This window comes from Tachyglossus aculeatus, chromosome 6, assembly GCF_015852505.1.
Source record: "Tachyglossus aculeatus isolate mTacAcu1 chromosome 6, mTacAcu1.pri, whole genome shotgun sequence".
NCBI lineage: Eukaryota > Metazoa > Chordata > Mammalia > Monotremata > Tachyglossidae > Tachyglossus > Tachyglossus aculeatus.
The window spans coordinates 29281110-29290682 of NC_052071.1; the positions used below are offsets into that span (position 1 = coordinate 29281110).

Consider the following 9573-nt stretch of genomic DNA (forward strand, 5'->3'; position numbering starts at 1 on the left):
CATGTGCCATTCATTCATTTATTAATTCATTCAATCGTATTTATTGAGCACTTACTATGTGCAGAACACAGTACTAAACATTTAGGAGAGTACAATATAACAATAAGCAGACACAGTCCCTGACCACTAGCTTACAATTTAGAGAGGGAGACAGACATTAATATAAATAAACTGCAGATATGTACCCAAGTGGTGTGGGGTTAGGGGCGGGGTGGTGAATAAAGAGAGCAAGTCAGGGCAACGTAGAAGGGAGTGGAAGAAGAGGAAAGGAGGGCTTAGTCAGGGAAGGCTTTTTGGAGGAGATGTGTCTTCAATAACGCTTTGAGGCAGGGGATTTGAGGAGGGAGGGTGTTCCAGGCCAGAGGCAAGACATGGGCTAGGGGTTGGTGACGAGATTGATGAAATCAAGGAACAGTGAGAAGGTTGGCATTAGAGGAGCAAAGTGTGTGGGCTGGGATGTGGCAAGGAAGGGGCAAGATGACTGAATCCTTTGAGGCCAATGGTGAGGAGTTTTTGTTTGATGTGGAGGTAAACGGGCAATCACTGGAGTTTCTTGAGGAGTGGGGAAACATGTCCTGAACATTTTGTAGAAAAATGATCCAGACAGCAGAGTGAAGTATGGATTGGAATGGGGAGAGACAGGAGGGTAGGAGGTCAGCAAGAAGGCTGATACAGTAATCATCCTAACATCAGCATCTCTTCAGCATTAACCTACCACGGGCCTGGGTGGCCTCAGAGTCATACCAAAGGTCCAGACAGGCTGAAACAGGGTCAGGTGGGAAGTCCTGGGCCATTGCCTCCCCCTCCACCCAAACCCAGGGCAACAGCTGTCAATCAGGAAGATTAGGAACCAGGTACACATGCAAGGGTATAAGCTCAGAGTAAAAGCCTTCTGCTTCCTTGAGCTCAGCCCAGAGTATTTATGACCCTCCTGTGCCCAACTGTGAAAAGTATGGAACTAATTTTCCTGACAGGTACTGGCAAATTAGTTAAAGAATGTTAGAGCTACCAATTGCCCTGGGCAGAGAACCCCTTTTGAAATGTAAACTCCTTGAGGGAACAGGTCATGTCTACTGACTCTACTGTATAGTGCTCAGCACACAGTAGACACTCGATGAATACTATCAGTTGATATGTGACAAAATGGAAGAAAAGAAAAACTCTCTGCTTGACCTGTGCTCAGTGTAACAAGGTGATATCCAAGTGAAAAGTGGTTGAAACCCAACACCTTTTCTTCCCATTGGTGGCCCAACTATTGGTTTAGATGAGATGAGCATGGCTACTCAAATAGAACATTATTCCATGCTTCTTTCATCCTTATCACACTGTGAACGATATTATCTGGCAGAGGACTTAACACTGGACTTGAAATCTGAAAAGCAAGGAAAGATTTCTTAACTGCCCCAGGAAACTTTTCTGGGAAATAATCATTTAAAGAGCAACAGGTTAGTTGGACAAAGATCACTGGGATGCAATATAAAGAAATGAAATATCAGTTTCACAGGATGTTTACTATCCACCACAACTAGAAGGGCTCAGTTACCAGAAGTTTCAAAAGGTGCCAGAAAGCTAAAGCAAGGCTTTCAGACCAACAGACTGTCTTGATCTTCAGAAGCCCATCTTTCAGATGAAACAAGTCTGAACCTGCTCACATAATTATGCTTGTTTAGGGGGCATGAAGTTTTTTTAGCTGAAAGTGAGCCCAGTGAGGGAGAAACCTTACATGAGTTTTGCTCTAGACATAAAAATCAGTGAAGTGCCTTTTTCTTTGGACATTTCTATATTCGTTTTCATCAAGCTTTTCCTGGGATTGTGAACACCCTGAAACTCAAAGGGAGGGAGGAAGGGGGGTGGGGTGGGGGGAGGTGGGGGAGAGGGGGAGAGGGAGAGAGAGAGAGAGAGAGAGAGAGAGAGAGAGAGAGAGAGAGAGAGACTTGCTTCATTTGCTTTATAGGAAAGTATTCATAAATGTCATGGAAATGTATGAGGAGAAAAAGAAATAGAACACTGGTGAAATAGGGTCAGAATGATATATTTCCTTTTCACTGTCTCTCTACTGCACTATAGAGAGTGTACACAATAAAGAAGCAGCATGGCTCAGTGGAAAGAGCATGGGCTTGGGAGTCAGAGGTCATGGGTTCTAATCCTGGCTCTGCCAATTGTCAGCTGTGTGACTTTGGGCAAGTCACTTCACTTCTCTGTGCCTCAGTTACCTCATCTGTAAAATGGGGATTAAGACAGTGAACCCCACATGGGACAACCTGATCACCTTGTATCCTCCCCAGCGCTTAGAACAGTGCTTTGCACATAGTAAGCGCTTGACAAATGCCATCATTATCTTATTATTATTATTATCTTACACTGTTTGGAGATCAATGTATTGCTGAAATGAACTGAGGAGAAAAGAGCAGAAGTCCGAGCAAGGCTCAGGCTCCCCAAATTCCACTGATTCTGCAGGCAGGCCAACCCTAGCCTTTGCCCAAATGAGGTCGATAGAAAGCAACTTCCACATCCACTATATTATGTCCTACTGGATTGACAACCTAATGGCTGTTTCTGCCTGGAGAAAGCAGATTTTTGGAAACTGAACTTTGCAGTGTTGAATAATTTCTAAACTTTTTTTCCTAAGATTGAATACCAATCCAGTGCTCATGAGGAGGGACTTGTGCCAACGATTTACAATTTCCTGAACCAGATATCTCTCTTCCTACCTCTGTGCCTGGCCCAGGAACCACGATGACAGCACCCTCACCCACCCACCTGCCCTCCCACCCATGGGCAACTCGATTTCAGGCCTACCCATGTTCTGGATCCCCATTCTACACACAACCTAGAAGACTCTCATATCCCAGCATTAGCAGTAACGGCATCAGCACAGCATATTGGTGGGAAACAATGCTGTCAATCAATGTGCATCTGAAAAAGAGAGGTGCTTGCTTCCTGGGATAACCAACTAAATTGTACTCTCCCAAGCACTTAGTACAGTGCTTTGCACAAAGCAAGTGCTCTCCAGAAATACCAATGATTGATTCATTGGGACAAGCCTTGGGCAGGTTCAGTGACATGTGCCTGACAGTGAATGCCTGCTTCCTCTACACGATGCAGATGCCATCCAGAGGGACACGTTCAGAGAATGGAGGGATTCCTTGGTCCAATTGTCCACACCGCCATCCCTGTATGCCATGATGGCTAGCACCATTTTCAGCCTGGAGGCCAGACTTGCAGACCTATAGCAGACACAGTTCGAGATGGGCTCTGCCACACCTGTGCTCAAAGCTAGCCTGCCAAGCTCACAGGCTATTTTAGAGAGAGAATCCTGTCAAATCTCTCCACCATGGGAAGCAGCATGGCCTAAAGGAAAGAGAACTGGCCAAGGAGGCAGAGGACCTGGGTTCTATTCCCAATTCTGCTATATACCTTCTCTGTGACCTTGGGCAAGTCACTCAACTTCTCTATGCCTCAGTTCCCTCATCTGCAAATGTCAGCCCCATGTGGAACCTGATTATCTTGTATCTATCCCAGCACTTGGTACAGTACTTGGCACATAGTAAGTGTATAACAAATACCACAATTATTATTATCCAGGTGGACGGCTACTCCCTGGAATGGAATCCCAGCTACTGTACTACTATGTACCTACACCTGATACACTATCAGACTCCAGAGAAGGAGCTCCAAGAACAGCCCTATCTTCCCAATGAGATTCTTTTGCATAACAAATTACAGGTTTTTATGGTTTTGTGTTGCATTGATGGCTTGCATACTAGTATTACTTTGGTGTCACTTGGTTTCCCATTTGAGTTAAGTTGGAAATTCCAGTTACAATCACATTTTATATTTCTTTGACAATTTCAACATGCTTTTCAGGCACTGGAGCTGCAGGCAGCCAGAAGCTTGGATCTCTCTCCAAACTCTGGGTTTAGGCATTGTGTTTCACTTGCCTTTTTACAATGCACCAGGAAAAAAAATGTTGGTTCAAGTGATAGATCAAATTGCAGAATTTTCCCCTGGAAAAGAGATAGACAGGGACATTACTGGTGTGTGCTCCTGGAATGTCTGCTAAACTGGGATTCCTGTTGAATTATGGGTTATTTTCTTCTTTTGGGTATTCTTTGTACCTAAGGGACACTAGGGGAAAATAAGACCAGAGACTGGAGTCGAAAATGGGGAATTTCACAAGTGGTTGCTAGCCTAAGACCAAAGCTCCAGCTTGAACTCTCTCTAGACACTGCTCAACTCTGAATCGATCTTCATCATGAATTCTGTATTGCACTGCAATAAAAAATAGTTTTGTTGTATTTGTGCAAATCTTTGTAAACTCCCTAAAGCACCTCTGAGGGTCAAACATTCAATCACTCGAGAACTGAATGACTTAGGGGGACAACTTGTCTTTCTGTTTATTTCTATTGAAAGTTTTAAAAGCTGCTGAAGCTCCTGGGTAGCTTGATAGATTAGGTTCTTAACCCCTGGGGCTCTGGAGGTCAATGATTTATGGCCTCGAAGAGCCACTAAATGTCATTCTGCTCAGATGACCACACCAAAACCAAAATATAGAATGAGCAGCGACTTTGACAAATTTCAGCATCAGCAACAAGGTTTTAGAGAGACTTGTCATTGGGAGATGGGGTATATGAAACTTATTCTCTTAGTGACAACCAGATCCTGCAGTTGTTCTAGCTATCAGTCTAGGAAATGCAACCGCAGGCAATGCTTCCAGTATACTGAGATCTCAAATACCGGGATAACGAATCCACTATATACTTTCCACTGAACATTCACCACCCAGAACTTCCATTTCAATAGGCTCAATTCAGTAGTTGTGCCTGTCTCCCCTGTTAGACTGTAAGCTCCTTGTGGACAGAGAATGTGTCATTTCTTTGGCTTGTACTTTCCCCATGGCTTAGTATAGTTATTGTACCCAGTGGGTGTTCAACAAGCATTGCTATTCATTATGTGCCAATTTTCAAAATTCTAACAAAAGACCTATCAGCTCTCTACTTGAGTGAGCCAGGTTGAGGGCAGAGTAGATTAAGTACACAGACAAAATGAAAAAATGGTTGATTAAAACCTGCTTCTGTGTGGATGCTCTCTCTCTGTCTGACCGTGTCTGCATGAGCGGCCACAATTACATCTTAGACTATAATTTTCTTCCAGAATATGATAGATTTCAGCTGTTCCTGTTGCCCTGTTTTATCACATGGCCAAACTCATTATTCTGATAATTAATTAAGGCCTAGGGAGTAGAATCACAGCCTCAGTGGCCCTTTAGAGGTGACTGGTATACCTCTTCCCCTTTAGCATCTCAACCCAAACCTTTAGACAAATCAGCTGCACTGCAGCCCCATCATCTGCAGGGAAGTGACCAGAATGAAAGCATTTCAGCACCTTGACAGCCAGCTGAGTGACCAACTAAAAAAAAAGTGCTGGGTTGGGCACCAGAAAGAAGATAGCAAGTGATCACTCAGATGCAGGCTAAGGAAGGCAGGAAGGGGGCTGTATGGGGATGTTTATGCCATAATGCTTCTCTCCAGAGGTCAAAGGCAAGAAGGTCCAGGTGGTCATTGGCCTACGAGAAGCAGTGTGGCTCAGTGGAAAGAGCACGGGCTTGGGAGCCAGAGGTCATGGATTCTAATCCCGGCTCCGCCACTTGTCAGATGTGTGACTTTGGGCAGTCACTTAACTTCTCTGGGCCTCAGTTACCTCATCTGTAAAATGGGGATTAAAACTGTGAGCCCCACAAGGGACAACCTGATCACCTTGTATCCGCCCCCCCCCCCCCCAGCGCTTGGAACAGTGCTTTGCACATAGTAAGCGTTTAACAAATGCCATCATTATTATTATTATTACTTTTCATGTGCTAAAAAATAAATTTTCCTGGTTAATTCCCAGCACCCCAAAACATATAAATCCATCAACCACCTCTAGCACTTGTATATTTATTTATACTCATCTTCAACACTTGTGCATATGTATTTCTTTGCTTTAACAGTCAATTATTTATTTTGATTATTCTACGCTATTAGAGGGTAAACTCCTTACCAGCAGAACACTTGTCATTTCTTTCCGTGTCCTTAGTACACAGCATTGCACCCAGTGCGTGCTCAACAAATACTAGTATACAAGAGTGACCCGCAAGCAAGTAGACATTTCTAAACTCTAGCACTGAGGCTGTGTTTACCCAGGCAAAATTAATTGGAGAGCAAGTAATTGTCTGGAAACACAACAAAGGCTTGTAAGCTGGAGACCGACATTGCCTCTCCTCCCTCCCTCCCTCTCTTCTCACATTTCCTCCTGCCTTCAAGACAACTCTACTTGGATGTCCCACCATCAACTCAAACTTAACATGTCTTAAATAGAACTCATCTTCCCCCCCAAACCCTGTCCTTCCCCTGACTTTCCCATTACTGTATACAGCACCACCATCTTTCCTGTCTCACAAGCCTATAACCTTGGCATTATCTTTAACTGCTCTCCCTCTTTCAACCCACATATTTTTCCTCTCTTCCTTCCCGTCTCCCCCGCCCTACCTCCTTCACCTCCCCACAGCACCTGTATATATGTTTGTACAGATTTATTGCTCTACTTATTTTACTTGTACATACTATTCTATTTATTTTATTAAAGATGTGTATATAGCTCTAATTCTATTTATTCTGATGGTACTGACACCTGTCTACTTGTTTTGTTTTGTTGTGTCCCCCTTCTAGACTGTGAGCCTGTTGTTGGGTAGGGACCATCTCTATACTTTGCCAACTTGTACTTCCCAAGTGCTTAGTACTGTGCTCTGCACACAGTAAGCACTCAATAAATACGACTGAATGAATGAATGAATGAATTCTATCCATCACTAAATCCTATAGGTTTGACCGACCTTCATAACATGCTAAAATATGCCCTTTCCTCTCCATCCAAACTGCTACCATATTAATCCAACCACTTATCTTACCTGACAACCTGATTACCCTGTACCTACCCCAAGCTCAGAACAGTGCTTGGCATATAGTAAGCGCTTAACAAATACCATAATTATTATTATTATTATTATTAAGGACACTTTCGCTAAAATTAGGCTACCCTTCTTGACAGCATCGGAGTTGTTTGCAAGTTCTTTTCAGAGACTGTCTGAGCGCTGGAATGGGCCTCTCATATTGGAGCTTCAGTTCCATATCCGTCAGAAAGGCTCACTCCCCTAATAGGAATGCACCAAACACTTTGACCAAGTACTTATCTTCACCATGGCAAAACCAATACCATCAGTTAGGGAAAAACAATTTCCCCTGGCATGCAGAGACAGCCTAATTGCTTAATCTGACAGGTTATTAATGATGTGACTCGACCGAAAGGATAATGGATATTGATAAGCTCTGGCAGCTTGGACATTTGGAGCGTACAGTATTACTGGGAATTACTTACATCAAGGGTTGCAACTGACCGTTAGACTGAATCGTCCAATCTCTGTACGTTTCACTGAACAGTTCTATCAATTTGATGAAGTGACAGAGCAGCAAGTTAGCCCCATTAACTAGAGCAGTGAAAGAGGCTAACAGGATGGAGGATATTTACAGAATTTATGTTCCAAATCAGTGAACTAATAAATCTTTTCCACAGAATTGTATTCTGGGTGTTATGAATGACATTCCTGATGTTTTCAGACAGTTTGGAGAGTCAGGAATTTTCTCCGCTCTCCCACTAGGACAAGTGGTTAAACTGAGGGAGCTAGAAAATGGGGTGCAGCCTCTTCTACCCAAGGTTAGCTTTTAGTGCCGAATCTCAATGTCAGGGCTGGCCCTGGCTTTTGCTGCAAGCACAAGGGGTCAAAACTGTCCACCTGCACACAGAGTATTCATTCCCAGGGAGATCATTCAGGACTTGATTCTCAATCATTTTTTTCTCATTCACTAAATAGTCCAAGCCGGGAGCCCTGGCAGAAAGGTGTATTCCAAAGCAGGTTTTCTTAACCCTCTATCTGATTGATCTTTTGCTCAGCAGCATGGGTCAAAACTTGAGGCCTAAGAACATAGATAGATAAGCAGTAGTCAACGGGGACAACATACCCCATGTTGAATCACCTAAATCACAGACTTAGTCCCCATTTTACAGATGAGGTAACTGAGGTCCAGAAACACGAAGTGTCTTACACAAGGTCATACAGCAATCAATCAATCAATCAATCGTATTTATTGAGCACTTACTGTGTGCAGAGCACTGTACTAAGCGCTTGGGAAGTACAAGTTGGCAACACACAGAGACAGTCCCTACCCAACAGTGGGCTCACAGTCTAGAAGGGGGAGACAGAGAACAAAACCAGACATACTAACAAAATAAAATAAATAGAATAGATATGTACAAGATAAATAAATAGAGTAATAAATATGTACAAACATATATACATATATACAGGTGCTGTGGGGAAGGGAAGGAGGTAAGATGGGGGGGATGGAGAGGGGAACGAGGGGGAGAGGAAGGAAGGGGCTCAGTCTGGAAAGGCCTCCTGGAGGAGGTGAGCTCTCAGTAGGGCCTTGAAGGGAGGAAGAGAGCTAGCTTGGCGGATGGGCAGAGGGAGGGCATTCCAGGCCCGGGGGATGACGTGGGCTGGGGGTCGATGGCAGGACAGGCGAGAATGAGGCATGGTGAGGAGATTAGCGGCGGAGGAACGGAGGGTGCGGGCTGGGCTGTAGAAGGAGAGAAGGGAGGTGAGGTAGGAGGGGGCGAGGTGATGGACAGCCTTGAAGCCGAGGGTGAGGAGTTTCTGCCTGATGCGCAGATTGGTAGCCACTGGAGATTTTTGAGGAGGGGAGTAACATGCCCAGAGCATTTCTGGACAAAGACAATCCGGGCAGCAGCGTGAAGTATGGATTGAAGACAAGTAGCAGCATGGTCTAATGGATAGAGTATGGGCCTGGAAGTCAGAAGGACCTGAGTTCTAACCCCAACTCTTCCACTTGTCTGTTGTGTAATCTTGGGCAAGTCATTTCACTTCTCTGTGCCTCAGTTACCTCATCTGTAAAATGGGGATTAAGACTGTGAACCCCATGTGGGACAGGGACTATGTCCAACCTGATTTGCTTGTATTCACCCCAGCACTCAGTACAGTGCCTGGAACATACAAGCACTTAACAAATATCACAATTATTATTATGAAGTGGCAAACCGGGACTAGAACCCAGGTCTCCTAACTCTCCATCCCGTGTATTTTGCATAAGGCTATCTACAGCCTGTCTTGTTTTATGCTGTCCAGGTGACTCTGACCCACAGCGATTCCATGGACACTTCTCTCCCAGAATGCCCCACTTCCACCTGCAATCGTCCTGGTAATGTATCCATAGAGTTCTAGTGGTAAAAATACAGAAATGATTTACCACTGCCTTCTTTCGCGAGTCTCTTCCCGCGATCCTCTACCATACCGCTGCTGCCCAGCACAGGGGCGTTTTGATTTGTAGCAGATTGCCTCCCACTCGCTAGCCACTGCTCAAGCTAGGAATGGAACAGGTATACCTCTGCTTGACTCTCCCTCCCATAGCTGATACTGGTAGAGTAGTACTGGAAACTCTTCAGGTGCGATCCTGAGAGAAG

At 44.5% G+C, this 9573-nt stretch overlaps 1 non-coding gene across 1 annotated transcript; it reads right to left on the reverse strand.

The window, feature by feature from the left end:
- Nucleotides 1-9432: 9432 nt before the first annotated feature.
- On the reverse strand, nt 9433-9573 carry LOC119930293. The gene has a single exon (XR_005451775.1). It is a non-coding gene; the product is annotated as a small nucleolar RNA SNORA7 (small nucleolar RNA).